The sequence below is a fragment of the Mixophyes fleayi genome, chromosome 4 (assembly GCF_038048845.1).
Source record: "Mixophyes fleayi isolate aMixFle1 chromosome 4, aMixFle1.hap1, whole genome shotgun sequence".
Classification (NCBI taxonomy): domain Eukaryota; kingdom Metazoa; phylum Chordata; class Amphibia; order Anura; family Limnodynastidae; genus Mixophyes; species Mixophyes fleayi.
In genome coordinates this window covers 147547086-147574809 of record NC_134405.1, presented here as the reverse complement: position 1 = coordinate 147574809, position 27724 = coordinate 147547086, and the positions used below count along the sequence as shown (strand labels likewise).

Below are 27724 nucleotides of genomic sequence, written 5' to 3'. Positions count from 1 at the left end.
TTCTCCAGCTGCTTCTGCAACAGCCTGATCAGGGGAATGACCTGACTCAAGCTGGCAGTGTTGGAACTGACTCCTCGTGTGGCAAGTTCAAACGGCTGGAGAACCTTGCACAACACGGAAATCAGTCTCCACTGCGCTTGACTCAGGCGCATCCCCACTCCTTTGCCTATGTCGTAGGTGGCTGTGTAGGCCTGAATGGCCTTTTGCTGCTCCTCCATCCTCTGCAGCATATAGAGGGTGGAGTTCCAGCGCGTCACAACCTCTTGTTTGAGGTGATGGCAGGGCAGGTTCATGGTTATTTGATGTGCCTCTAGTCTGCGGTAGGCACTGGCTGAATGCCGAAAGTGTCCAGCAATTTTGCGCGCCACCGCAAGCATCTCCTGCACACCCCTGTCACTCTTGAGGTAATGCTGCACCACCAAATTAATGGTGTGTGCAAAACATGGGACGTGCTGGAAATTGCCCATATTTAATGCCCGCACAATGTTAATGGCATTGTCTGACACCACAAATCCCCATGAGAGTCTAAGTGGGGTAAGCCACTGGGAGATAATTTCCCTCAGTTTCTCTAATATGTTGTCAGCGTTGTGCCTCTTATTAAAGCCTGTAATACACAATGTTGCCTGCCTTTGCACGAGCAGCCATTTTGTAGATGCTGCTACTGATGCAGCTGTTGCTGTTGCTGCGGAAGGCGATCCATCTACCCAGTGGGCTGTCACAGTCATATAGTCCTTCGTTTGCCCAGAACCACTTGTCCACATGTCCGTGGTTAAGTGGACAGTGGGTACAACCCCATTTTTCAGAGCACTGAGGACACTTGATCGTACTTCTCTGTACATTTTTGGTATCGCCTGCCTTGTGAATTGGAATCTCGACGGGATTTGGTACCGGGGACACAATACCTCCATCAACCCTCTAAATCCTACTCCACTGATGGCGGACACCGGGCGCACGTCTAACACCAACATTGCAGTTACAGCCGCAGTAATACGCTTTGCAATAGGGTGACTACTATCGTATTTTGTGGTCATGGCAAACGACTCTTGGACGGTCAATTGTTTTGTGAAAGACTTAGCGGTCTTACGACTTCCTCTCTGGGAAGATGACCGACTAACAGCAGCAACAGCTGCAGTGGCAGTAGTAGGCGTACCACTGCAGGATTCCTCGGATGAATCCCGTATTGGAGAGGACTCAGTCTGGCTGCTGACTTGGGCTGCAGGACTCAATCTGATGGAGATCGTGGAGGAAGTTGACGAGGAGGGTGTTGCTGGTGTGTATCCAACTGGACCACGGGATTTAGGTGTCCCTGTACCGATGACGGTCCTAGCCCCAGTTCCTGAACTATCCACTGAACTATGAAGGTTATTCAGGTGACGTATAAGGGAGGATGTCCCTAGGTGGGCAAGATCCTTACCCCTGCTTATTTGAGCTTTACATAAGCTACATATGGCCATACATTGGTTGTCCGGATTTGGATAAAAATAACTCCAGACCGAAGAGGTGCATTTTTTGGTCTTCTGACCAGGCATGGCGATGGGCTTTTTCATCCCATGGACATCAGCTGTTCCTCATCATCAAGTTCCTCCACAGCGCCAGGTACATCATCAATAGCCTCCTCCCGAGCCACCTCTTCCCGTACAGTGATGGGAAGGTCAGGCTTGACAACCACCAACACCCTTGGACTCGCCTTGGGGATTTGTGATAATTTCTCTTTAGAAGGCAGAGTTGTTTGCTGTTTTGTTGCTGACAGCATAACTCTCTTCAATTTTTTGTAGGGGGGGGGGAGGAGGAGGAGGGCTAAGATCCTTGGGTGAAGATGGACCACTAGTCATGAACACGGGCCAGGGCCTACGCCGTTCCTTGCCACTACGTGTCGTAAATGGCATATTGCCAACTTTACGTTTCTCCTCAGATGATTTTAAGTTTCTCTTTTTGCTTTTTTTTGAGAACTTGGGCTTTTTGGATTTTACATGCCCTGTACTAGGAGATTGGGCATCGGGCTTGGAAGACGACGTTGATGGCATTTCATCGTCTATGTCATGACTAGTGGCAGCAGCTTCAGCATTAGGAGGAAGTGGGTCTGGATCTTTCCCTGCTTTATCCTCCACATTTTTGGTCTCCATTATATGTAGCACAAGATACTGTAGAATGTGTGAACCTGGTAATATTGCAGACAGTACCAATGGACTTATACTGCAGGATTGGTTTTGCAAATTTTGTTGTAATTAATTTTTTTTGTAATTATTTTTTTGTATTTTTTTTTATAACTTTTTTTAAATTTTTTAAACAATTGGGAATAATGGGGAAATAACTATGCCCTTAGAAGCACAGGACACAGGACCACTGGACCACTGGACTGAACAGGACACAGGACCCAGCAGCACCACTGAACTCAAAATTGACAGAGCACAGCACACAGCACCACTGGACTTTTACTGTTGAATGTGTGAACTTGGTAATATTGCAGTACCAATGGGCTTATACTGCAGGATTGGTTTTGCAAATTTTGTTGTAATTAATTTTTTTTTTAATTATTTTTTTGTATTTTTTTTTATAACTTTTTTAAAAAATTTTAAACACTTGGGAATAATGGGGAAATAACTATGCCCTTAGAAGCACAGGACACAGGACCACTGGACCACTGGACCACTGGACTGAACAGGACACAGGACCCAGCAGCACCACTGAACTCAAAATTGATAGAGCACAGCACACAGCACCACTGGACTTTTACTGTTGAATGTGTGAACTTGGTAATATTGCAGTACCAATGGGCTTATACTGCAGGATTGGTTTTGCAAATTTTGTTGTAATTAATTTTTTTTTAAAATTTTTTTGGGTATTTTTTTTTAGAACTTTTTTTTATTTTTTAAAACACTTGGGAATAATGGGGAAATAACTATGCCCTTAGAAGCACAGAGCACAGGACACAGAACCACTGGACTGAACAGGACACAGCACAGGACCCAGCAGCACCACTGAACTCAAAATTGACAGAGCACAGCACACAGCACCACTGGACTGATACTGCAGAACACAGCACAGCACAGCACATCACAGAACTAAACAGCACAGCACGAGATCTACCAGGACAGAGGACCACCTAACACACCCTCCCTCTACCCTGATCAATGCTTGAGTGAAGATGGCGGCGACTAGCGGGGAATTTATAGGATCCGAGTATCGCGAGATCCGACAGCGGGATTATGACTCAGAGCCTCGGTTTCAAGTTTTCATTTGGCGCCAATACCCGGATCTGTCTCGGAATCGACTCGGATCGGAAAGGTTCGGGTGGGCTCGGATTCACAAAATCCGAGTGCGCTCATCTCTAATTTTATTATTTTGAAACATAGAGTATTTATGAAACAAAAATTATTTTAATTTGCTTAGTCTGAGTTTGCATAATCTTACAATATGACTATCTCTCCCTCTTTACAGTTCTAAAAGACAACAAGTTATCACATACCGATATGAAACCAGAAAACATAGTTTTTGTGAATTCAGATTTTAATACTATCTACAATGAAGATAAGGTGAGAGACAATATTTCTTATAATACCTACCTATCTGTAATAAAATTACAATGGGTTATGTTTATTGCATGTCCTCCTCTAGTGAAAAGTGTCATTTGAAAATAAGTAATAGTCTTTAGAGTTTGTGATAGCCACCTTTCAGGAAGTTATAATATACAACTTATTGTTTGTGTGTACTAATGCCTGTACAATACAGGAGATGGTAATTCATAGTATTAGATCAATTTAAAATGACTGCATATAACCGATACCCGTTTCCTTGTTTCCATCTTTCTATATTTCTCCTTGTCCTTGTAGAAGTGTGAAGAAAAAGACTTTGGCAGTGCCACACTTGACCATGACTACACTCTACCATTGTGGCGACACGTCACTATCGGCCCCCAGAGGTTATTTTAGGTGAGTGATGTATTGCAGGTTAGTCTTGTATGATTTTTACATAGATAATGTGCCTGCACCCACCACAACTTCTTCTTCTCTTGTCGTAGAGCTGGGCTGGTCTCACCCATGTGATGTTTGGAGTTTAGGGTGTATCCTGTACGAGTATTACACTGGCTCCACTCTCTTTATGGTACTTTAATACCTTATATCAGTGTTTTCCTAATGTATTAATAACCAGCACAATTTGTCTGTAACTGTAGTTTCACAGTATGCTTTATGGGGGAGCTACATCTGTCTGGAGATCTGGCTATGGAGCAGTAGTGTCAAAAACATTTATTTACTTCACGGTGCAATGTAAAACAGGAAACCTTTATAAAACTATTCTCTACACTGTAAATTTCTAGCATGACATGAATTTAGTATAAAAATCACTTTCTGTTACAATGTGAATGCAGTTAGGGATTTTGCCTGCACTGTGCATACCCATACTTACCAACTTTCTGTTGGTGAAATCCGGGAGCCTGCAGAGGAGGTGGGCGTAACGGGGGGGCGGGGCTCCAAGTGGCGTCATTTTGGACCTGCCCCCATGACGTGATGACGCAAAATGCGTCATTTGACAGCGGGGGGCGGGGCCAAACGCCGCGATTCACCGGGAATCGCGGCGTTTGGGACTTAATTCTGCCCACTTCACTAGGAAGTGGGCAGAATTATCCAGATGCGGGGGATTGCCACACTCGCCCGGGAGCCCGGGAGACTCTCGCAAAATGCGGGAGTCTCCCGGATATTTCGGGAGAGTTGGCAAGTCTGTGCATACCCTATGCTAACTATACTAACTGCCTATCTCTAAGCAGAGACCGGCCTGTACTTGAAATCTTCCTCGGTGGATAATCAATCTAGCAGATAACACAATAGTGGTGGTAGAATTGCCATTACCTCATAGAATACATTGGCATATTTAAATCTGGCTGCTTGTGTTTACAAGATAAATGAACAGTTTTGTATTCTAAGAAGTTCTAGCAGTCTATCTTTTTCCTATTTGCTGTGACTTCATTTCTGGTGTCCTGAAATACGACACAAAGCTTCTATCTAGGGACAAATTACATATGGTGCAGAGTATAGCAGAGCTGTGTCCTAACTTGGGGAACAGAAATAAAACAATTCTGCCTCCAAAAGCATAGAGGGAAGCTAAAGTTGCAAGAGTTCTGTTCATACAAACAATTTGGAAAACTCCTTTTATCAAGTTTACACTAGCTTTTTTTTTTTCCTTTTTCAATAGACCCATGATAATCGAGAGCATTTAGTGATGATGGAGAAAATACTTGGACCATTACTGCGACGCATGGTATAAAAAGCGAAGTAAGAAAAAATATTCTGTCTACTATAAATACACGGTTTTTTTTGTATGCAATCCACCTACAAATTAGTTTTCTATTTGTTGATAATGGCAAATGATTTTCTGTGTATATTTTTAATTTTGTTTCGACATGGTGATCATGTAGAAACAAACATGAAATGTAAAAATGTACATCCTTAGAGGAGACCTAATTAATATGTCATCAGTTGTGAATGGAAGAAAGTTGTTTTTTCAATCAGCATAGGAATGAGTCACCTACTGTAAGGGTGGTTAAGCTATGGAATTCCCTTACCAAATGAAGTGGTGGTGGCCAGTTCAGTACTTGCTTTGTACATCAGCAGCTACTTTATAGAGGCCCAGTTTTTATAGCACTCCTGTAGCTGAAGAGTTTTTAAAACATTGTATTAGGCTTTAAGGTTGTCCTGTAGTTCAATACCACATGCTGGCGAAATACCATTATTTTGTTCCTCAGTAAGTTGTTTTTTCTTTAGTCGAGAACACAACTTGATTTATTGTGTTTACTTGTTTTAATACGTGAAATATACTTCCAAAATGGGTCGTTGATATCAGATGAAACCACATCAGAGAGACACTGTGTTTCGAAGAACTGCCGTCCTTTATTGGTAAGAAAAAGTTCTGTTACCTTTTCCAGGACAGTGGCTACCTTGTTAGATTCAGGATACTGTTACTACTGATAATAAGATTACAGAACTGATGGAAGAGGTCTTCGCCTATAACAGCCACCTTTCCTGTAGAGCTTTATGTGCTCACAGGTACTCGGATGCCTCCAGGACTTTACTTTTAGGGGCATATTCAATTGTCTGCGGAATTGCCGAAAATCCAGCGGTCCGCGCAGGATTACCGTTATTACGGTAATCCTGCGCGGAAAAACCATTAATACGGTAATTTACTCGCTGGATCTCAGCTCGCAGCTCAGGGAGCGAGAGATTACCGTATTAACGGTAATAGCTTTTCCGCGCTCGAACCCGCGGACAATTGAATACCCCCCCTAATGTAGTGTAAGTTTATTAACAACACCACAGTGGCAGGGGCCAGAGGAGGCTGTATAGATACTAACGCATGGTCAGACGTAAGCCGCGGTCAGGGGTCAGAAGCAAGCAGAATAGTCAAATAACACGCCAAAGGGTCAGGGTCACCAGCACGAGAGCAGAATCCAGAGACAGAGCAATAAGTTCACAACAGGAGGTCCAATAGTAAACAAGCAGAGTATCCACAGGAACACTGGGGCAAGAGAGGAACAGGACAGGAGCAGGTCAGCAACAGACAGAATCCACACTATAGCTGACAGGGAGGCTAAGCCCTCCCTGCCTTAAATAGTCAAGACAGCCAATCAGGGACAGGCAGCAAAACAGCATAATGAGCCCCCCAGGTGTGGCTTAACAAATGTAATTAGTATTTGACAGCCCGCAGGCTCGGTGGCACACTCGCCCGGCTGCATTGTGTTGCCGGGACGCGAGGACTGACAACTCCGCATCCTGCCGTTTCCCTAGCAATGATCGGGCCGAGTACCGGAAGTGATGTCCCGGTCGACATGGAGAAGGCCGGGGCGCTGGGACCAGAAGGCAGTGAGTCGCGGCGGTGACCGCTACGGCTCATAACAGTACCCTCCTTGAGGAGGGGTACTGTTCAGGATAAGCCTGTTAGCATGAAGGCGTCTTGGTGGAAATCAGGATCGTTCTCCAAACTACGATTCTTTAACTGAAGCAGAAAATGGACCTTGAGTATAAATTTCTGACGTCCATCCAGATCAAGGTTCCTGGGAAGCTTGTTCCTTGCACAGTTTTCACAAGATAGAACAAAGGTCCTGACATCTAAGGATAATGAGGGCCACCAGACAGAATGTGAAAGGATCTCCACTCTCTTAGAGATACCAAGATGCCCGGCCGTCTTACTATCATGAGTTTCAGAAAGAACGGCTTTTGTTAAATGGATTGGAACAAACAAGTGGTTCACTGGAGTTTCTGCAGGTGCTATCTTTTAAAATCTACGAAGCTTGACTCTGTTATCACTGTTTGTGGCCTGGATGGTAGTCCGTTGCCTGGTGGTAAAATTGTTCATAAGACTCCTTTGCTTCAATTAACTGTGGGTGCTCTCCACTCAGAAAGCCCTGTCATTTTACCTCATTGATTGTGCATCCATTCCATTAATTTTGGGCCATCCCTGGCTCTCCCTCCACAGCCCTGTAGTGGATTGGGCTAAAGGGGAGATTATTCAGTGGAGCTCATACTGTTTGCAGTCCTGCTTGACCTTACCCCTTCGGATCTTGCAACCAGTGTCTGAGCAACTCCCTCTTCAATGCCATGAGTTCCGGGATGTGTTCTCTAAAAAAGCAGCTGACTCTCTGCCTCCACATCGTGACTTTAATTGCGCCATTGATCTGATTCCTGGTTCCAGACTACCCAAAGGGAGGTTGTACTCTCTCTCTGGTCCCGAGACCAAGGCCATGTAGGAGTACATAGAAGAAAATCTGGAAAATAGGTTTATTAGGCCTTCTAAATCTCCAGTAGGAGCCGGATGCTTCTTTGTATCAAAAAAAGACAGTGGAATGCAGCCCTGCATTGACTACCGGTGTCTTAATCAAATCACGATCAAAAACACCTATCCTCTTCCTCTCATCTTCATGCTTTTTGACCAACTAAAGACTTCACCAAGATTGATCTCCGCAGAGCATACAACCTTATCTGCACCAGAGAGGGGGACAAATGGAGAACGGCATTCAACACACATTCTGGCCACTACAAGTACCTGGTCATGCTGTTTGGTTTTAGTAACGCACCTGCAGTGTTTCAAGATCTAATTAATGAAGTGCTCAGTGAATTTCTCGGCCAGTTCATTGTCGTGTATTTGGATGACATCCTGATATATCCTCTCCCAGAAAGACCCTCAAACTCACCGTTTACATCCTTGTGCACATTTCTCCCATACATTTTCTGTTGCTGAAACCAATTATGATGTAGGAAATCAGAAACTGTTGGCGATCAAATGAGCCTTTGAAGAATGGCGCAATTGGCTGGAAGGAGCCATTCATGTTATTTCTGTGATAACCGATCACAAAAATCTGCAGTAAATCGAGTCTGCCAAAAGGTTGAACCTCAGACAGGCCCGCTGGGCACTCTTTTTTACCAGCTTTGATTTCATTATTACCTACAGACCCGATTCCAAAAACATCAGGGCAGATGCCTTATCAAGGAGCTTCATTTCACATCATGTTCCAGTTTCTGAACCATTGCCTATTATTCCACCATCTATTATTCATGCTGGATTAACTCTGAACTTTGGGGTCATCCTTCACACAAGTAATCCCAGAGGAATGAGCTAACCGATGTCCAGAAAGTTGCCAGCTGTACCACTATCTACAAAGGCTGAGACGGCCTCAAAACAGGCACTGTGAGTGATGCGTGCAGGAACTAGAACTGCATTATTGGAGGAGATTTGCAGACCTAGGCGAACTTCCCCCTCATTCCCTAGGCATGCTTTTTTCCCGATTTGTTAGGACAGGAGCGGGAAAAATGGCCCTTGATGCCACAGTAGAGACAGAGGCCTTGAGTCGATCTTCTATTCTTTTCCTCAGACGAAAGACGGTATGCTCCTAATTGCATGGGCTCTTCAAAGTCCGTTGATACGGGAGCAAAGGCAGATGAAAAAAATGGTGACTTCTTTTCCGCCTTCCTTTCATTGATCCTTCTGTCAATTTTGATGGTGAGCTGCTTGAGGGTCTCCAGAGATGTTGGAGAAGGGTACTGTACAAGAGTGTCCTTGATCTGTTCTGACAACCCTAGGCAAAACTGACTACTTAACGCCGGATCATTCCATTCGCTACCCGCAGACCATCGTCTTGTCACAACTATAATGCGTACCTGCTATTGTTGGCGCAACTCAGAGGAAGGTGCGGAATCTAACATGCCCCTGGAATTCACCAGGAACCCCCGCAAGGAAGTATGGACTCCGCTGCAGGAACATGCAGGTCGCGGTCCTTCCAAGAGTCAACAGCAAGATGCAAGGAGGTGTCAGACAGGCCGGGTCGGTAACGTTCTGGTAGCAGAGGTACAAAGGGAAATCCAGAAGAATGCTGAGGCAATCCGGGTCGGTAACTTTCAGGTAGCGCAGAACAAAGGCAGAATCCAAATAAAGGTGGTCAAACGGTCCGGGTCAAAAGGTCACAGGCAGCACAAGGATAGTCAGAAACAAATGCAGCAACTGGTACACACAAACGCTGGAGGCAGAAAGACCTGATGCTCTGGCACTGGTAGGAGAGCCAGAGGAAGTTTAAATGCAGGAATGCACCAATGAGCATCAGTGCTGTAGCGCTGTCATCCGACATGAAAAGTATTATGACATCTCAGAGAAGGAGGAAGTTTCAATTTAAAGCATACAGGATTGATTACTTGAAGGATGGTGTACGGGATAATAAATAGGGGAGCCATCTTCATAGAAGGAACTTTTAGTTTCAGGTCCCGGGTGGATAGCCATACTTGGTCTCCCACCTTTAAGAGGGGAGTGGCCCTACGATGACGGTCTGCAAAGATCTTGTGATGCTGAGTAGCCTTGAGTAAAGCCGTCTTAGTCTTGGCCCAAATGAGAGCAAACTCCCGATAGAGGGTATCTACGGCTGGAACCGATGAGGAGGACACTGGAAAAGGATCTGGAAAAACAGGATGACTTCCATATATAATAAAGAATGGGGAGAATCCGGTGGACTCATGAATGTGTTGGTTATGGGAGAACTCCGCCCAAGGAAGGAATTGTCAGAGGTCAGAGGTAAAACAGCGAAGAAACGTTTCCAGATCCTGATAGATTCGCTCCGTCTGTCCATTGGTTTGGGGGTGATACCCCGAAGAGAATTTTATTTCTATGTTCAATTTACCGCAAAAGGTTCTCCAGAACCGGGATGTCCACGGTCCGAAAAGATTTCCTTTGGGCAGCCATGTAACCTGAATATTTCCTTGATAAAGATATCTGTAAGACGACCGGCCGTGGGCAATCCAGTTAAAGGAATAAAGTGTGCCATCTTCGAAAAGCGATCAATGACCACCCAGATAGTCGTAAACCCTGCACTGTGAGGTAGATCTGTGATAAAATCCATGGCCACACTTTCCCAAGGAGCATCGGGAATAGGGAGTGGATGGAGGAGCCCTGCCGGAGCTCTTCTACAAGTCTTGTGTTGAGCACAAGTAGTGCAGGAGGCAATGAGTTTGCAAATATCGGCACGTACAGTAGGCCACCAGAAGCGACGGCAAAGCAATGATGTGGTCTTCTTTATTCCAGCATGGCCAGCGATGCGGGATAATTGAGCCCACTGTAGGGTCTTGAGCCGGAGATGGGGTTCCACAAATGACCGGCCTGGAGGAGGAGAGGACGGCTTGGTCCTAGTGAGAGCTACAATATTAGAAGGATCAATAATATGCTGAGGAACCAACGGTTTTAGGCGATCAGAATCGTCAAATGAGCGAGATAATGCATCTGCACGTCCGTACTTGGCACCAGGGCAGAATGTGAGCTTCATGTTAAATCGAGCAAAGAAGGATGCCCAGCGGGCTTGCCGAGGATTAAGGCAACGAGCCTCTTGAATAAACACTAGGTTCCTATGATCTGTAAAAACAGTAACAGGAAATATAGCCCCTTCCAACAAATGTCGCCATTCCTCCAGGGCAGCCTTGATGGCCAGTAACTCCTTGTCCCCAATTCCATATTTACATTCACTCGGAAGGAATCGTCTGGAGAAGAAACCACACGGATTGTGTGACCCAGAAGGAGATTCTTGAAAAAGCACCGCCCCTATGCCTACAGAGGATGCATCTACCTCTAAGAAGAAGGGTCGTTCCTGGTCTGGCTGGGACAGACCTGGAGCTGAAGAGAATGCTTTCTTTAATGTTGTGAAGGCAGACATGGCCTCCGGGGACCAAACCCTAGGATTGGCAGTCTTCCTGGTTAAAGCTGTAATGGGAGCTATGATGGAGGAGAACCCCCGAATAAAGTGGCGATAATAGTTTGCGAAGCCAATGAACCTTTGAATCACTTTAAGGTCTTGTGGCTGAGGCCAATCCAGGATAGCTGACACCTTGATGGGATCCGTACATAGACCTTGACCTGACACAATGAAACACGCAGGTCGCAGTCCTTCCAAGAGTCAACAGCGAGATACAAGGAGGTGTCAGACAGGCCGGGTCGGTAACGTTCTGGTAGCAGACGTACAAAGGGAAATCCAGAAGAATGGTGAGGCAAGCCGGGTCAGTAACTTTCAGGTAGCGCAGAACAAAGGCAAAATCCAAATAGAGGTGGTCAAACGGTCCGGGTCAAAAGGTCACAGACAGCACAAGGATAGACAGGAACAAATGCAGCAACTGGTACACACAAACGCTGGAGGCAGGAAGACCTGATACTCTGGCACTGGTAGGAGGGCCAGAGGAAGTTTAAATGCAGGAATGCACCAATGAGCATCAGTGCTGTAGCGCTGTCATCCGCCGCGCCGGTAATCACTCTAGCGTCCCATTGCCTAGCAACGGGGCGCGCTGTCAATACGGAGGTCGGGCGGCCGAGGATCCGGAAGTGATGAGTGCTGAGCGGGCAGACAGGCGGCCGTGCAGGACGGCGCCTGACACGTCTAAATTCAGCACAATACTCCTCAATACTCCTTCAAGGCTCTCAGATGAGCCTCAGTGGAGGCCACTGGATCTGGGTCATCATAGAGCAGACCCAAGGCATTTAAGAAGGTATCCACAGACTGGATTATTGGACTTGCTGGGGCCAGACTAAAGGCCCATGACTGAGGATCACCCTGAAGAAGGGAGATAATGATACCAGCCATTTGCTGTTCGGAACCGGAAGATCAAGGTCTCAGACGGAAATAGAGCTTGCAACTTTCCTTGAAATTTTAAAACAGTGCTCTGTCCCCGGGAAACCAATCCGGCAAATTTAATTTGGGTTCTTCCACAGGTGCCAAAGTGACTTGTGAAGTCCTAGGGGTAAATGTATCAATATGCGGGTTCTTCAACACCCGCGTGTTCAGCCTCTTCCGCGATTAAATTTCAAGCGGCGCTGCATTGTAAAGGGAAGTTAACCCTTTACAATGCAGCGCCGCTTGAAATTAAATCGCGGAAGAGGCTGAACACGCGGGTGTTGAAGAACCCGCATATTGATACATTTACCCCAGGGTCTGAATTTGACCAGCATTAAAAGGCATACAAGATAGAAGAGGACCTTGTCTCGATAAGTTTGCATAAGCTACTTCAAAAAAGGAAAAAATGCCATTTTTATGGTAGCATATCAAGTCAATGCCCCATCCACTGTGTTGTATGTACTCATTGTTCTAAAGAAACTGCTTCTACAGCTCTTCATGCAGCCAATCAGAGCGCCCTGATTGAAAAGGCCAAAACGGATATGTCAGCAGTAACGCATGCAATCTTCTAAAAAGCCTGTGGCTCAGAGGGCTGCCATAACAATTGCAGTTTTCTAGATGCCCTTTCTCTTTATGAAGAGACTTAATTTAATATTTTCCCAGGGAGCATTGACTAGAAGTAATTCTGTATATAAAACAAATAGATGACAATATAGTTTATCTCACTTGTCATAAAAGTGCAAAGCATGTTTCATGTAATCATCAAGGAATACTAGAGGAGATATGGAAAGTAGAGCGTTCCAAAAATAATGAGCAGGTGGGAAAAGGTATTGTGTGATAAAGCCTATTTGGTATGGGATGTATAAAGCAAACCAGTCACAGAACAGTGAACAAGAGTATAATAAGTGTAAGTATGGGAGGGAAATCAAGAGACTTAAGTAAAAAGGAGGGTTTTAAAATGTATACAAAATTTGATAGGGAGGCAGCTAAGACATTGGAATAAATGGAGAATGCTATCAGATGCCTTTTTAATATTGAATCAACATGTATATACAATTTATTCAACCTTTAAAATATGTGCATACAGTATATAATATTTCCAGGTCTCCTTGATAATTTTGTTATCCCTTTTTTATTTTCTCAGTCATACATGACGGATGATTCTCCTGAGCATCGTGAGCTGTTTGACCTCTTAGAAAAAATGCTTCAGTATAGCCAGGGCCGCCTTCAGAAATCCTCCGTGTCCTCCGGCCCCCCCCCCCCCCCCCGATGAGCGCCCCCTCCCGATGAGCGCCCCCCCCCCATGAGCAGCAGCGCAACACATACTTACCTGGGGCCTGCTGTCTTGCAGTCCGCTGGTCTCCGCTACTCTGTCTTCAGCCTGGCTGTCACCGTGATAGCCAGGTACCAGGATGCGATCGCAGGGGTGGAGGACTCATTCCCCCTGCGATCATGTGATCTGGCTGTCACAGGCAGAGCACATGCTCGCAGGGGGAATGATTCCTCCACCCAAGACAGCGGGCCCCCAGGTAAGTATGTGTTGCGCTGTTGTCCCGGGCCCCCTGGTGAGCCCGGGCCCGGTACAACAGTACCCCCCGTACCCCCCTGATGGCGGCCCTGAGTATAGCCCCACTTTGAGGATTACACCAAGCCAGGCCCTCAAACATCCTTTCTTAAACAATTTGAACCCTGAAGAAAGAAATTTGGAAAGCAGGACATCTAGGGACCTTAGCAGGTGAAGAGAATAATACGCTGCCCATTCCACAACTTTGAGGCTGTTACAGAACTCTACTAAAGTAGATGTACATGCAATATTGACCATAAATCTTCATTTGTAGAGAATGATTATTGCATTGGGAAGCTTATTTTGTGGGGTGACTTCACTTATCTTTGTATGAATGTCTCACTGCATGTGTGGCTGATATTGGAGGCTGTCAGGATGTGTTTATTCTGCCATTCTGTCTTGGGGAGGTGAATTTGTTTTGGGGTTATGCTCACTGTCGGTAACCTGCCTTTCCTGACCATTACTATTTGTGCTATTTGGCCACCAGACACTTAGACTGTGCTTACTGTGAGGCACCATGGTGCCCCCAGTTGTAGAAGAGTTGTCGCTGTCAGCACCAGGCGTCTTCTGCCCCTGGGACAGGTTACTTGTGTGTGTAGGTGCTGCAGCACCTCTTTGCTGGTGACTGCCACTAGTTCCTTCTGAACGCTTTGGAACAGAACCGTAGGGTAGTGGGTATAAGGTTATAAGATTTCAGCACATGTACGTGTCTTGCAGGAATAGAGCAGGATCTTTAAGAACAATTCAGGCTTATTGCTCAATAGTAGCGCTTTTTTTTTTTTTTCATACACTTTTTACACACTGGTTGGCAGGGGCTAATCCAGTTCCCTGTCCCTTTAACGAGTCCAGATTGATTCACATATCTTGTACATGAATCAGCCTTTTCCTGGTTCACATATTACACTCAGTGGCTGATGTGTGTGTTTGTCTGTACACTGCTAGGGCGAGGGGGGGTAGCAGCTCCATGCTGAAATATCAAGAGGGATGGTATCCATATGCAACAGTCTCTCCTGCCATCTTATTTTGTAATCACTTGTACACCCTTATATTTCACTGTGTAGAACAGTGCATTCATTATTTTAACACTTATGTTGCCATAGCACCATACAGTGAACTAAACCATGTCCCTTACAAGTTCCTGGATTTTTATGTGAAGAAAATTTAAACTAGTTTGGAAAAAAAAAATCACATATATATTTTTTTACCTGTTGAAACTAGGTTACTCAATCTACCTGTACTAATAGGTCAAGAGGTTGGTACACATGGTCTAGAGAGATCATCTTTGTATCTAGAGATGTAAATGAATCTGTGTGTGTGGGAAAAAAAGAGGAGACATAACAAAATCTAAAAACAATTCTTTATCACTTATCCACCAGTCGACATATTCCACTCTAAGAATTCTCAGACCAGCATTTGGGGATAATATTGTAGTGTTTGCTCTGTTGCATTGAGTTACTAGCTTTGCAGGGAGGCACCATCTGCCAATAGTGCAGGTCAAATGTCTGGGGGAGGAGCAAGCTGTATTTATCACGGGACTCTGTTGAAGTGCAGCAATAAAGATTGTCCTTACAAGAATATAACCAGAATAAATAAATTTGTTTTGGTCCTGTAATGTGTTTTGCTTTTTGGCTGTAGCCAAATAAGTTTTCCCACCAGCAAATGTTGGCATCTTTCTCAACTGTGGGCTCTGAACTGATGGGTGTTTCTGTGACCTTGCGTTTTTTTTTTTGTTTTTTTTCTCTCTCCCCTAGATGGTTCACTGAAGTCAAGTAGCATGTTATGACCCGCCAACTAAGGAGAATCTTCTGAGGCCTCAGAGATAATGGGTGTTCTTTACTTCTCTCATGATACCTAGGATGAGTGTACAGGAACAATACCTACCCATTGGGCCTTCCTGAGTACTGTGACTGGTGTTACTCCTTGTCTACCCTATCTCAAGGAAGCAGTTTTACCTCTATTGTGTTCGGGAAACAATTTTGTCTAAGAACACAGCCATGAATAAAGAATGGTACCAAAACATCGTCCAAGAGCAACTTCTCCCAAGCATTCAAGAACAGTTTGGTGACGAAGAATGCCTTTTCCAGCATGATGGAGCATAAGGCAAACGTGATAACTAAGTGGCTTGGGGGTCAAAACATAGAAATGTTGGGTCCATGGCCAGTAAACTCCCCAAACCTTAATCCCATTGAGATCCTGTGATCAATCCTCAAGAGGCGTGAGGAAAAAAAAACCCCCACAAATTCTGACAACTCCAAGCATTGGCAAATTGGACGGTCATCAGTCAATATGTGGCCCAGAAGCTGATTGACAGCATGTAGAGGTCTTTAAAAAGAAGGGTCAACACTGCAAATATTGACATAAACTTAATGTAATTGTCAATAAAAACCTTTGACACTTATGAAATGCTTGTAATTTTACTTCAGTATATCATATCAACATCTGACAAAAAGGTCTAAAAACACTGAAGCAGCAAACTTTATGAAAACCAATACTTGTGTCATTCTCAAAATTTTTGGCCATGACTGTATTGTCACAACTGTATGTTGCGTACCTGCTAGTGTTGACACTACTTGGAGGAAGGTGCGGAATCTAACGTGCCCCTGGTATTCACCAGGTACCCCCGCAAGGAGGTATGGACTTAGCCACAGAAGACACGCAGGTCACGGTTCTCTCCAAGTCAGATAGCGGGGCACGAGCAGAGAGTGGTCAGACAAGCCGGGTCGGTAACAGTGCTGGCAATCAAGGTACACAAGAAGTATCTGGAGGAATAGCCACTGCCGGAGGTTGACAGTAGCGTCCCCTTACCTGGCAACGGGACACGCATGCGCAGACAGCCGGGCCGGGCAGCCGGAAGTGCTGCCAACCAGACGCACGGGAAGACAGAGCAGGCGGCCGCCCTGGAGAGACCGCGAGACGGCGCCTGACATGTATACACCTATAAATTATAAATGAAAAACTAAAGGTCAAAAAAGGAAGTGGACAGATTATTCAATATAACCTCACTTGTCAGACATAATAAAAATAATGTTAATCTTAAACTGAGGAACTACTTAAGTTTGAAATCTTGACTAAGAGATGCAGGGGACAATTTGTTGAAACAATGTATCCACTTCATTTCACACTTTGCCGAACTACTGGTGCATCTTTACACCAGTTATCAACTACTTGTTTTAATGTCCAAACTTTTAAGCCTTTAACAGAACAATTATGGCATGACTTAAAGTGGACAGACACTGAATGAATAATATAGTCTCTCTTAATATTCCAAAGGTGTTCCGCTAAGCGAGTCTTTAACAGACGAGATGTTCACCTTACATAACAAAAAACACAGGTACACTCTAACAGATATACAACATTAATGCTGTTGGAGCAAGTGAAAGCTTTGAAGCTTTGATTTCATATGTTTGATTATTTACTACAAATTGAGATTACTTTTTACTCTGGTTGGTAAAAGCTGTTTTGTATGCGACGCATATACCGCATCTATAGAAGCCCTTCGAAGTGATACATTTCTTCTCATTGGCTCCCATGGCACTCTAGTTGTCTGAACATATCCGACTACTCCTGTGATATATGTTTTACCAAAAATACACAAAGATGCAGTACATCCACCTGGCCACCCTATAATAGCAGGTAAAAAATCTTTGATGGTCATTCTATCAGAAATTATAGATCCTTATCTTGAGTCATTGGTAATTAAAAACAAATCATACCTGAAAGACATGGGAGAGGAAAAATGAAAGAATATTAAATTAGAGAAAAATTCTTTCTGGTTACAGCGGATGTAAAATCCCTGTATATGTGTATAAATCATGGAGATGGCAGTAAGGCCACTCAATATTTTTTTATATAGGAGCCAAATGATGCAAGATGTAAAAGACTTTATTTTGAAAGAGATAGACTTGTGACTAACAACTTCTATTTTAATGGTCAATATTTTCTAGAGTGCATTGGAACGCCAATGGGCATTAGGTTTGCCCCAAGTTGCATTAATCTATTTTTGGCCCACTAGGAACATCAATATGTGTGGAGTGGAAACGACTGTGTAGCAATCCTAGTGTCTGCATCAGTTACATATATAGTGTGCTGTTTATTTGGAGTGGAGATAGAACAGGTTTATATCTTTTCTGCAAATCGTTGAACCAAAATACCGTTAAGTTCTGTGAATTTCCTAGATGTAACTTGTATGTATGTATTATATGATTCTTTATATACTCAAACTTTTAAGAAGCCTATAGACTCCAATTTGTATATAATGGCATAAGGCAACTATCATCATAGGTAGGTGGAAAATATTCCAATGGGTCAGTTTACATGATTGATAAAAAACTGTACAGAAGATAAAATTTAAAAAGAACAAACCTATAACACGAGGAACCAATTTTTAAATAAAGGTTACAAGGATTCCACTGTAGAAAAGGCAATGGATATGGTGTCCAAAATAAGTAGAAAATTCTTATTGGATTCCCACATAGAACCGAAAAATACCAATAAAGTGGAATATAGTTTTATAACTGAATACCATTCCCATTACAAAACAGTGAAGAACATCTTTTTCGAACATTGGGGTCTACTTAAGAGAGACCCAAAATTGACTGATGTTTTACCAGAGTGACCACAATTTATTTATAAACTTGCTCCCAATCTTAGAGACAAACTAGTCAAGAGCACCCTAAGAGACAATGGGGTATATTTACTAAACTGCGGGTTTGAAAAAAGTGAAGATGTTGCCTATAGCAACCAATCAGATTCTAGTTATCATGTATATAGAACATTCTAAAAAATGACAGCTAGAATCTGATTGGTGCAACATCTCCACTTTTTCAAACCCACAGGTTAGTAAATATACCCCCATGGGATGAAAGATACCACTTCAAAGGAATCCTATAAATGTGGTATATGAGCTGCCTGCATAACAAATTTTACCGACCAGAGTAATGAACAAACTCAATTTGTCGTAAAGAATCAAATATTTGAAATCAAAGGTTCCACTTGTTGTAACAACACTAATGTGGTAAATCTGTTAGTGTACCTGTGGTCCTTATTATGTTGGGCAAACATCTCGTCCATTAAAGTCTCGATTAGTGGAACACCTTAATATTCATAATATTAAGAGAGGTTATATTTACCATTCAATATCTGTCCACTTTAAATCATGCCATAATTGTTCTGTTATAGGGTTAAAAAAAGCAATAGAACGAGTAGTTAATAACTGGAAGAGAGACGGGTAAGTAGTTCTGGCAAAGTGTGAAATTAAGTAGATTCATTGTTTAAACATGTTGTCCCCTGCAGGTCTTAATCAAGATTTTGAATTTAAGTGGTCCCTAAGTGAATATTAATATTATTTTTATTAGGTCTGGCGAATGAGGTTATATTGTGTAATTGGTTCACTTCCCTTTTTTGAGCTTTAATTGTTTATTTATATTGTAATTTCATAGTAAGCTTTTTAATGATATGTTAATTAGTTGTTAAATATATCATGTTTGCAAATGTCCCTGTTATTTAGAGGGGTTAATTTATGTGGAACTATTATATACAGTTTTTATATTGGAATCCGTCATTCTCAAGATACTTTAATTATTTGGCACCCACTGTTTAACCTTTTATAAACCTATATTTAGATTTATCAACCTATGGGTCGTTTATGTTCATTTATACAAGTCTTAAATATATACTTATGTACAATCTTTTGTTAGATAAGGTACCTACATGTTAGCTAACAATGAGGTTTCCATCAGATTTTCTCAACAAACTATTTTAATCTATTGCCAATTGTTTAGTTCTTTAAAGTCTCAAATAGACTAGTTAATACATGATTTGTTCATGTTAATTTTAATTAGTTCCAAATATACACCTATATATATTATTTTTCATTAGATTAGATACATTTATTTTAGCTTGAGGGTTCTGTATGTAATACATACAATACAATGCATGCTACTGGTTTTTAGTTTGTAATTACCACCACCCAGCTTAAATACCGGAAGGTGTACAATGCTCCTTCATCATCTTGAAAATGATCATATGATTGAAAGGAAGAGGGACACTATCTTTAGCTGCTAACTAAGCAATATCATATGGGCTTCATTGAAAGAAGGGAATACGGCTCCCTGCTTGTGAATATTTGTATAAAGTTCCACCAAAGCAGTTGACATTTGGGGTAGTTGAATCTTATAATAATCATTAAAAAACCAAATAGGCCAGGGGACTTTTCATATTTTAATCCTTTAATCACATTATTGATCTCCTCCAATGTATCCCCGAAGTACCTCTCGTTGAGACTGGGATAATATCTGTATTTTTGCTTTATCTAAAAGTCGGGTTTGCAGTGAAATATCAATGTCGCTGTCTGTATAAACCTCAGAGTAATACTTCTCATACTCAGCAAGGATATCCTGCTTTTTCCTTGCTAAAGTATGCATAGTGGTATTTATTATAATGGCAGTAATATATGTCTGTTTATACCAGGGCTTCGAAATTGTTGACAAAAGACTCCCTGCCTTATTTCCCCACCTAAAATACTTATAACAACATATGGAAATTATCCAAAAGTTGCTTTGCCTGCATATAATTAGTAAGAGAGGAGTCATGCGGGTCTTCCATGTAAACCCGCAGTGTCTCTCCTATAGACTTATGGAGAGACTTATAAGTGTCATCAGACTCCATTTTTTTCCTAGATACAAAGCCAGTAATGTGACCCTGCATAACTGCTTTACTGACACTCCAGAATAACATTGGATCAACCCAATGCTCAAGATTATCATCCTTGTAATCCAGAATCACACTAAAAATTGCCTGAACTCGTCAGAATTACCCATATGACCCAGGAATCTCCAGATTTTTTCAGACCGAGGAATCGTTACATGCTGAAATGTAATGGAAATTATTATATGAGATGATTATTTGAGTACTTAAATGCCCAAATGTGTTTCCATTTTCCAATCTGTTGTCTCTGACAGGAGGGGATTTGTCCACCATAGGATTATCTACAATATTGAATATTGTGCCAAGGTCTGACAGTTTATATTTTAGTGTCTACAACAGGAGTGTAGACATTCACTTAAGTATATTTACAATGCCAGATCTCTACGTCAGTTATCATGAAACGGGCCTCAGGGTCAACTACTTTGTTCTACTTACCCTCTAGCCTTTCTATGAAAGGGGGCTGAAACACAATCATAGTTATAGTAGATCTATCTTTGTTATCTCAATGCATTTCCTGAAGGAAAATTAAATCTCCACATAGCTTTTTAAGATGTGTAACCACTCTTTTGAGTTTGACTATTGTATTCAATCCACCTACGTTCCAAGAGACCATCCTGAATGGGGAAGGGATCAAATCAGTGTTGTTGGACTTTTAGTTTGAGTTTAGTGTGGTCAATCTACCCCCTTGATGTCAAAATGAAAAAAAACAAGAATTTAGTACGTAACCTGCTGAACCACCATCCCGGCCTACAGACTGCTGTCTGAAGATTTTCAATTTTTTTGTCTATTTGGGGCATGATTACTTTAGAGATAGCCATGGCTACTTCGGCAATGGAATTAGGGACCAGAACTACCGCTTGGTCTCCTTGATTTGTCACCTAAGAATCCTGATCATTATCTAGAGGAGGATGCGAAGAAGAGTGGGGCTTATTAGAGGTCTGCCTGGATCTACCTCTTTTAGATGGAGTAGAGTAAAAACAGATTCTAGGAAAACACAGTCATCCCGATAAGGTAATTTTAGAAAATCGTTTTACATATTAGCATGAACCATGAATCAAGAAAGAAAAGATATTCTGCCAATGTAAAGAAAATCATGATTATCAGGTCCCTACCACCCACTCCAGGACATTACACAGAAATGACCCAAAAGTAACCCCAAACAAGTAAATGGAAGTACCCTTATATAACAGAACAAATAAATTGTAATATGTACAATAATAAAGGATACCACTAGATGGCAGCAAAACAAAAAGCTATTTAAGCAATATCAAGAATTTATTCTAAGTGAAATAGACAGACAACAGTAAAGGCATTAACCACCAGATGGCAGCAGAGAAATATTAGAAATAACAAACAGGTGATGCATATAAATTGAGGTTCAATATATGAGGAACAATAAATGCTGTAGAGATCTTCTAGTATATGAAGAATAGTTTAAACAGGTAATAGGTCGCAGTTCGTCCTCTGAGTCTATTACAACCAATTTTGAACCCCAAACTTGGTGAAATAGCAGAGTCTACTTGAGAATTAAATCTAGCTTTCTTATAGCCCCCGGTACCCTGACTATAAGATAAGGGTATCAGTATCTATGTATACATGTCACCTTCAGTGTTAGCTGATGAGCAATTCTGGAGAAGTTTATGGGAGATGGAGACTATACTCCTCCACTTCCCCATCCTTCTCATCTCCCTAGCAGCATCCTCCATAAAAGGGCAGTTAGTATGTCAGAGGTTGTCCGGATGGCACAGCCTATGCCCTGGCTGGCCACCGTGTATCAAGTGGTTCTCCTTCAGCACCTACAGTGAAAGTGCAGTTCAACGCTAAGTAGTGTTATCCTCTGTAGAAGGGCTGTCCGGGCTCCTCCAAACAATTGAGTCACTCGAGCGTAATGTCACAAGGGGCCTCTGCACTCTTCACCAATACAGTTATACAGGTGGGTCGCCGCCGATTTTAATTCTGCTTACCCAAACCAGAGACTCCTCTGAAATAGCAATACTCGCTCGCTCCTCCAGTGTGGTTAAGATAATGTCCTGTGCTGGGCCACTACCCGTTCCTTGAGAGTGCCTCCTTGCCTCTATTAGTTTCTTTTTTAAATTTTGTTTATAGTCAGCCCAGCTGTACAAAAGAGAAAATTATATTAATTGAAATTCTTTTTACAACTTAACCATGGAACAAAACATTGGTATGTTACAATTTTTACACTAAAAAACAGACACACATACACTGCTAAATGTGTGTTCATTGTCCTGGGTGGTTAATTGTCTGAAAGTAACATGTACATTTGGACAACTACTCTTTGACACTACAATGCACATTATCTAGGTACAAATCTGCCCTTCAAATTGTCACGCGCCGGGTGATTGAGCAGCACACCCGACACCCAGCAGACTTACCTGCCTCCGCCGCTCCGCTCTGTCCTGGGCCCCGCCATCTTGGATCCGGCTGTATTAAAACCTCTCCCCCTCTCTCATTGGTGGATGGCTGTGGCGCCCAGTTTAAAAGGCACCTCCTCTCTACCTACGGTGACTGTTCTTTGATTCATCCTCTGGTGATAGAAGTGGCTTCCCTGCGTGTCCTGTCTATACTCTGGTCTGCAGAGCTGACGCTCCACCTGCTGCAACTACCATACTCTTGTCTGCACAGCTGACACTCCACCTCCTGCATCTACCATACTGTTGTCTGCAGAGCTGATGCTCCACCTGCTACATTTACTACACCGTGGTCTGCAGAGCTGACGCTCCACCTGCTGCATCTTCCATATTCTGTTTCTGCAGAGCTCACGCTCCATCTCCTGTTCCTGGGTGTCTACCTAGCTTCTTGGACCGCTGACTAGTCCTCCTACGGTCCTTTCTCCTGTAGCCTTCCCAAGAGCTTCCGTTCAGTACTTCTAGTGGGGGCCGCGACCTGCGAGGCAGACGCAGCTAAAACCATACTGCTTTGCGGCAGTTCCTGGTGAACACCGTCTCCTCGTTAGACTCCGCGCCCTGCTGGAGTAGTGCAAAACTGTGCGAACCCTAGGATTCGCTTCATTAGCTTGATACCTTGTGTAGAAACCTGACACAAATACAGATTACTTACACTGGACAAATATGTGTCCATGTAACACTTGTCACTATTTTACTATGTTTACAGTAAAACAAATTAATTCTGGATTGGTTCAACCTATTATTTTTACAGTTTTTTTACTTCATTTATCGTCCACCAACAAGGAGCAATGGCATTTACTTGTTGCATCATCTCTTCCCAGTGGAGTCTTTTTTCGATGGCCGACATACGTGTTGTGTGTAAGAAATTTGTCAATCGCCATTTCAACCAGAATCTCTAATTCTCTCCCTGAAAAATTCATTTGGAGCCTGGTTTTGGCCCCCTCAGTGCTTGGGACAGCATCAGACATTTTTAATGAAAATCTAAAAGAGAGTAGAAAAAGAAACAATTACAAATGTAACACCCCCCCCTAAATCGAACTGATTGCATGCTTAAGAAGAGCAATGCATTCCTTGGGCTCCTACATAGTTTGCAAGTACATGAACATTAGTATATAAATTCTTGTTCATTTGAACTTGAGACCTGTACCGTGTACACAAGTGGTTTTTCACAAGTCAAAGAATCGCCTTTTTACAAGCACTAAAATAAAAATTGAACAACAACCTTCCATTGTAATCCACCCCAGAGATTTTGAAAAAAACAAACATAGATATTGGCAAATGTAACATCACCAAATAAGAAAGGAGAGAATAACCTAATAATAATAGATATAATACAGCATCAGTACAAAATGCAAAGCAAAAAAGTATCCAAACATTATCCATACAAGGTGAATGTAATTGCAAATTGTGCTAGTAACTTCTCATCCATCAGTAATGGCCCTCACCCCCCCTCTGAGGACCTGATAAATGAAAGTGGACAGATTCCATTCCTATAGCTATTTCATTAGCGTAGTTTACGGCACAGAGTACTCACCAAAACCCAAATCCAGCCCCGGAGCGCCTAAAAAGTAAACATAATAATTCAAATAAAATGCAAAAGAATCTACGAAGAGGGCAAAAGCAAAACATAAGGACTATTGATATTGCTGTTTTTTTGTTTTTTTTGGGGGGGGAGGCACGTAAAAAATATTCATTAAAGACATTACAATGATTCAGGCCACCAATGCTATAGTATGCTTACTCCTGGTATTAGTATGGGAAACCCATTAGCAGAGTATAGCTCTAAATGTGACACTTCTCACCAGCATATACAGAAATACATGACTCATGTAAAGTAACAAATTACAGTAAAATTGCTTGATGTATAAACAGTCAATTTCCTATTCCTGAACAGCTATGTTATCTCTCTTAAGACACGTCAAATAGTACTCCCTGCAATATTGTCTTCAAAGTGTCCAAGTGTCTGCCTGTAGTAAAGTGAAAAAGAGCAGGACTGAAGGAAGAGCCCAGCTGCTTTTAAATAACCATTAAATTGCGAATGCAGGTGTACAAGTTTCATCCTAATTGCTAAGCACAGTATACACGTCTCAATGCCAAATGTCCCCACCTCTCTTTGCTCGGATACTATGGTTGAATGACAGCCAGATATTTTACACACAGGTGTATAAAAGATCTGCGAGTGACATAAGGCCGGCTTCACGTGCTCTGCGATCCAATCATAGAGCAGAGTATTGGATTGTTGTTGCTGTGTAGAAAATATGCGGTCGACGACTTTCGCCATACGGGAGATAAGAGTACTGACCGAAGGCATGTATAGCATGCCCTCTGGTTAGTACATCAGTAGCAGGCTTAAGTGGCGGGCGTACCAGAGAGTGCGCCGCCACATCTGGTGGAGGATTAACCACCAGCGTTCGGTTGTCCAGCTGTAACATCGCTGGAACGACCTACACCGGCGCCAGCCCCAGCTTTTAGCAGAGCTTAAGGAGGAGATTGTAAGATGTGAGTTTGCTATTAAATCGTATAAAATACTGTAATACAAACACTTGCTTTATTCGTAAGAATAGTTTCAAAGCTTATTGTCAAAATGTTTGCCAAGGAGGTGCCCTACCCCAAAAATAAATCTGTCTCCAGATTAGAAATGTTAATCCCTCTCCAATGACACATACTTAGGCCCCAGTGTAGTGTCACATTTACTTTCCTTAATGATTGAGGCCCAAACTCCAGATTAATAAGCCATGTTTGGGATTCAAAATGCACCTTGCCCTAAGAAAGTGGCATTTGAGGGGGAGATACATCGAAAATAGAATTACAGGTTTATCATTGCGGTAGAGCATGTGGTAGATCACATTTGAATGACAGAGTAAAAATCAAACTAACAAGTGTTTGTATGTTACATAAAAACAAACCATTACTTTATCTACATACTATCCTGATTGTACACCTTGCAAATGTCAAAATAAAGCCTGTTGTGTTGCTTTCATTAATGATTCAGGCCCACAAGCTGCACACAGATGCTAAGGCCATGTTTGGTATTCAATCTCATGACACCAGTGTTGTGAGACAGAAGTGCTAACCACTAATGTACCTGTGCAGATTGTAGCTGGCATATATTTTTGGGTAATAAGGAAGAGTACTATTATCTAGCTCTTACATCTGTTGCACACATACTGTATTGTTGTGCTTCTCACTCTAGTCTCTAGAATTTATTTTTATTTCCAAATGAATGTTGCCTTAGTGGTCAGCCAATCCACCTTCCAACAATGGAATCATGAGTTCAACTCCAGACCCATGACCTTTATCTGCATGTACTCTCCTATGTATCGATTATGGAAGAGTACGCTACGCATTTTGTACCGGCCAGGATACAATTTTTTAGCTTTTATTATTTTACAATATTAATATGCATTTTTATTTATGGTAGCGGATTAGATGCAGTTGCATCCACATGCGCTCAGTTCAAGTCAAACACAAACACATTACACGATCTTTCATGTAGGTGAATAAGAAAGTCTGTTGAAAAACACTATTCATTAAACACACTTCAAAGTCATTTGTGCCAGGTTTGCTGAATATGTAAGTGTTAAAACAAATAACTTAGGCGTGGTAACAGCTGCAGATGTTATTTCACTTATCTGTTTGTCATACGGTTTTCAGCACTTTTTACAGTTTTTGACGCGGATGAGGTTGTTATCATTCAGTTCCTTCTGCCGTTATGTTGTTGCAAGCAGGATGGTGATTTACAGATATGCCAGTTGACAGATACTACACTCTTTCTCCAGATATACTTTCCTCCGGGTATTGTTCATATTAATTAGCTTCCCCATCTTTTTACCAGCTCTGCTCTCTACCTCAGATCATATATTGGCCACTCTTATCTTATATCTCTTTTCTCTCACTCAGTAGTCCTGTCACACGCCGGACTCCCGTTGTCCCCCCGGGAGCTGGCGTGCGTATCCGCTGCCTCCTGCAGTCTCCCCATTAAGTTAATCTACTTACCTGGTTCCACGCTGCTGCAACCGTCCAGCGCTGTCTCTCCCTTTCTTCCGTTCGGCGCTCAGTGGTTCTGCGCATGCGCAGAACTTTCTAAACTCTTTTCTGTGCTCTTACTGGCAACACTATTATATTCCGAGAAACCGCCTCTTAAGCGGCAACACTATTATATTCCGAGAAACCGCCTCCTAAGCGGCAACACTATTATACTCTGAGAAACCACCTTCTAAGTGGCAACACTATTATATTCCGGGAAACCGCCTCCTAAGTGGCTACGCTAAGGGCCAGATTAACCATAGGGCTAACTGGGCTACAGCCCAGGGGCCTATGGCATCCAGGGGGCCCTTGAAAGTGCTCAGCAGCAGTATTGATCGGTCGGGGGCGGGGGCACCCCGGCTCGATCAGTGCTGCTGAGCACTTTCACTGCGGTCCTTCCCTGGCGCACTGTAGTCTCCTTACTGAGGAGATCTCGTGAGTCTCACTCTCACGAGATCTCCTCAGTAAAGAGCGTACAGCGCGCCGGAGAAGGAGGTAAATGCCGGGGGGGGGGGTGCGGGCAGCTCGGATCACGAGATGGGGGCGCTTTCAGCTCGGATCACGGGGGGGGGGCCCTTAGCCCAGGGGCCTCCATTCACTTAATCCGGCCCTGGCTACGCTGCAGAACATTCCTGCTAAATCACCATTTTCAAGTGGCGAAGCTACTTCCTACCAGATTCCACGCTTCTTCTCTTGTGGTTCACTGGGAACTTCCCTAGGGGGCCACGACCTGCAAGTGGAAGCCGCAAAGCCCATATTTCCTTGCAGGAATCACTGGTGAACATCTTTCACTTGTTAGACTCCGCGCCCCCTAGCTGAAGTCACACCGATCCCGGCTAGACTACCAGGATCCAATTGAACCTTCTGGGTAATGTGACACTA

General features: G+C 42.9%; 1 long non-coding RNA gene across 3 annotated transcripts; it reads left to right on the top strand.

Annotated features, from left to right (window-relative positions):
* Positions 1-3844: 3844 nt before the first annotated feature.
* Positions 3845-16642, top strand: LOC142149987 (uncharacterized). Of its 3 annotated transcripts, XR_012690955.1 has the most exons (5): positions 3845-3929; positions 4019-4101; positions 5188-5267; positions 5757-5888; positions 13266-13866. It is a non-coding gene; the product is annotated as an uncharacterized LOC142149987 (long non-coding RNA). The 3 variants fall into 3 exon arrangements; XR_012690954.1 differs by lacking the exon at positions 13266-13866 and adding an exon at positions 15437-16642 and having other exon boundaries at positions 5188-5888; XR_012690953.1 differs by having other exon boundaries at positions 5188-5888.
* Positions 16643-27724: the final 11082 nt, after the last annotated feature.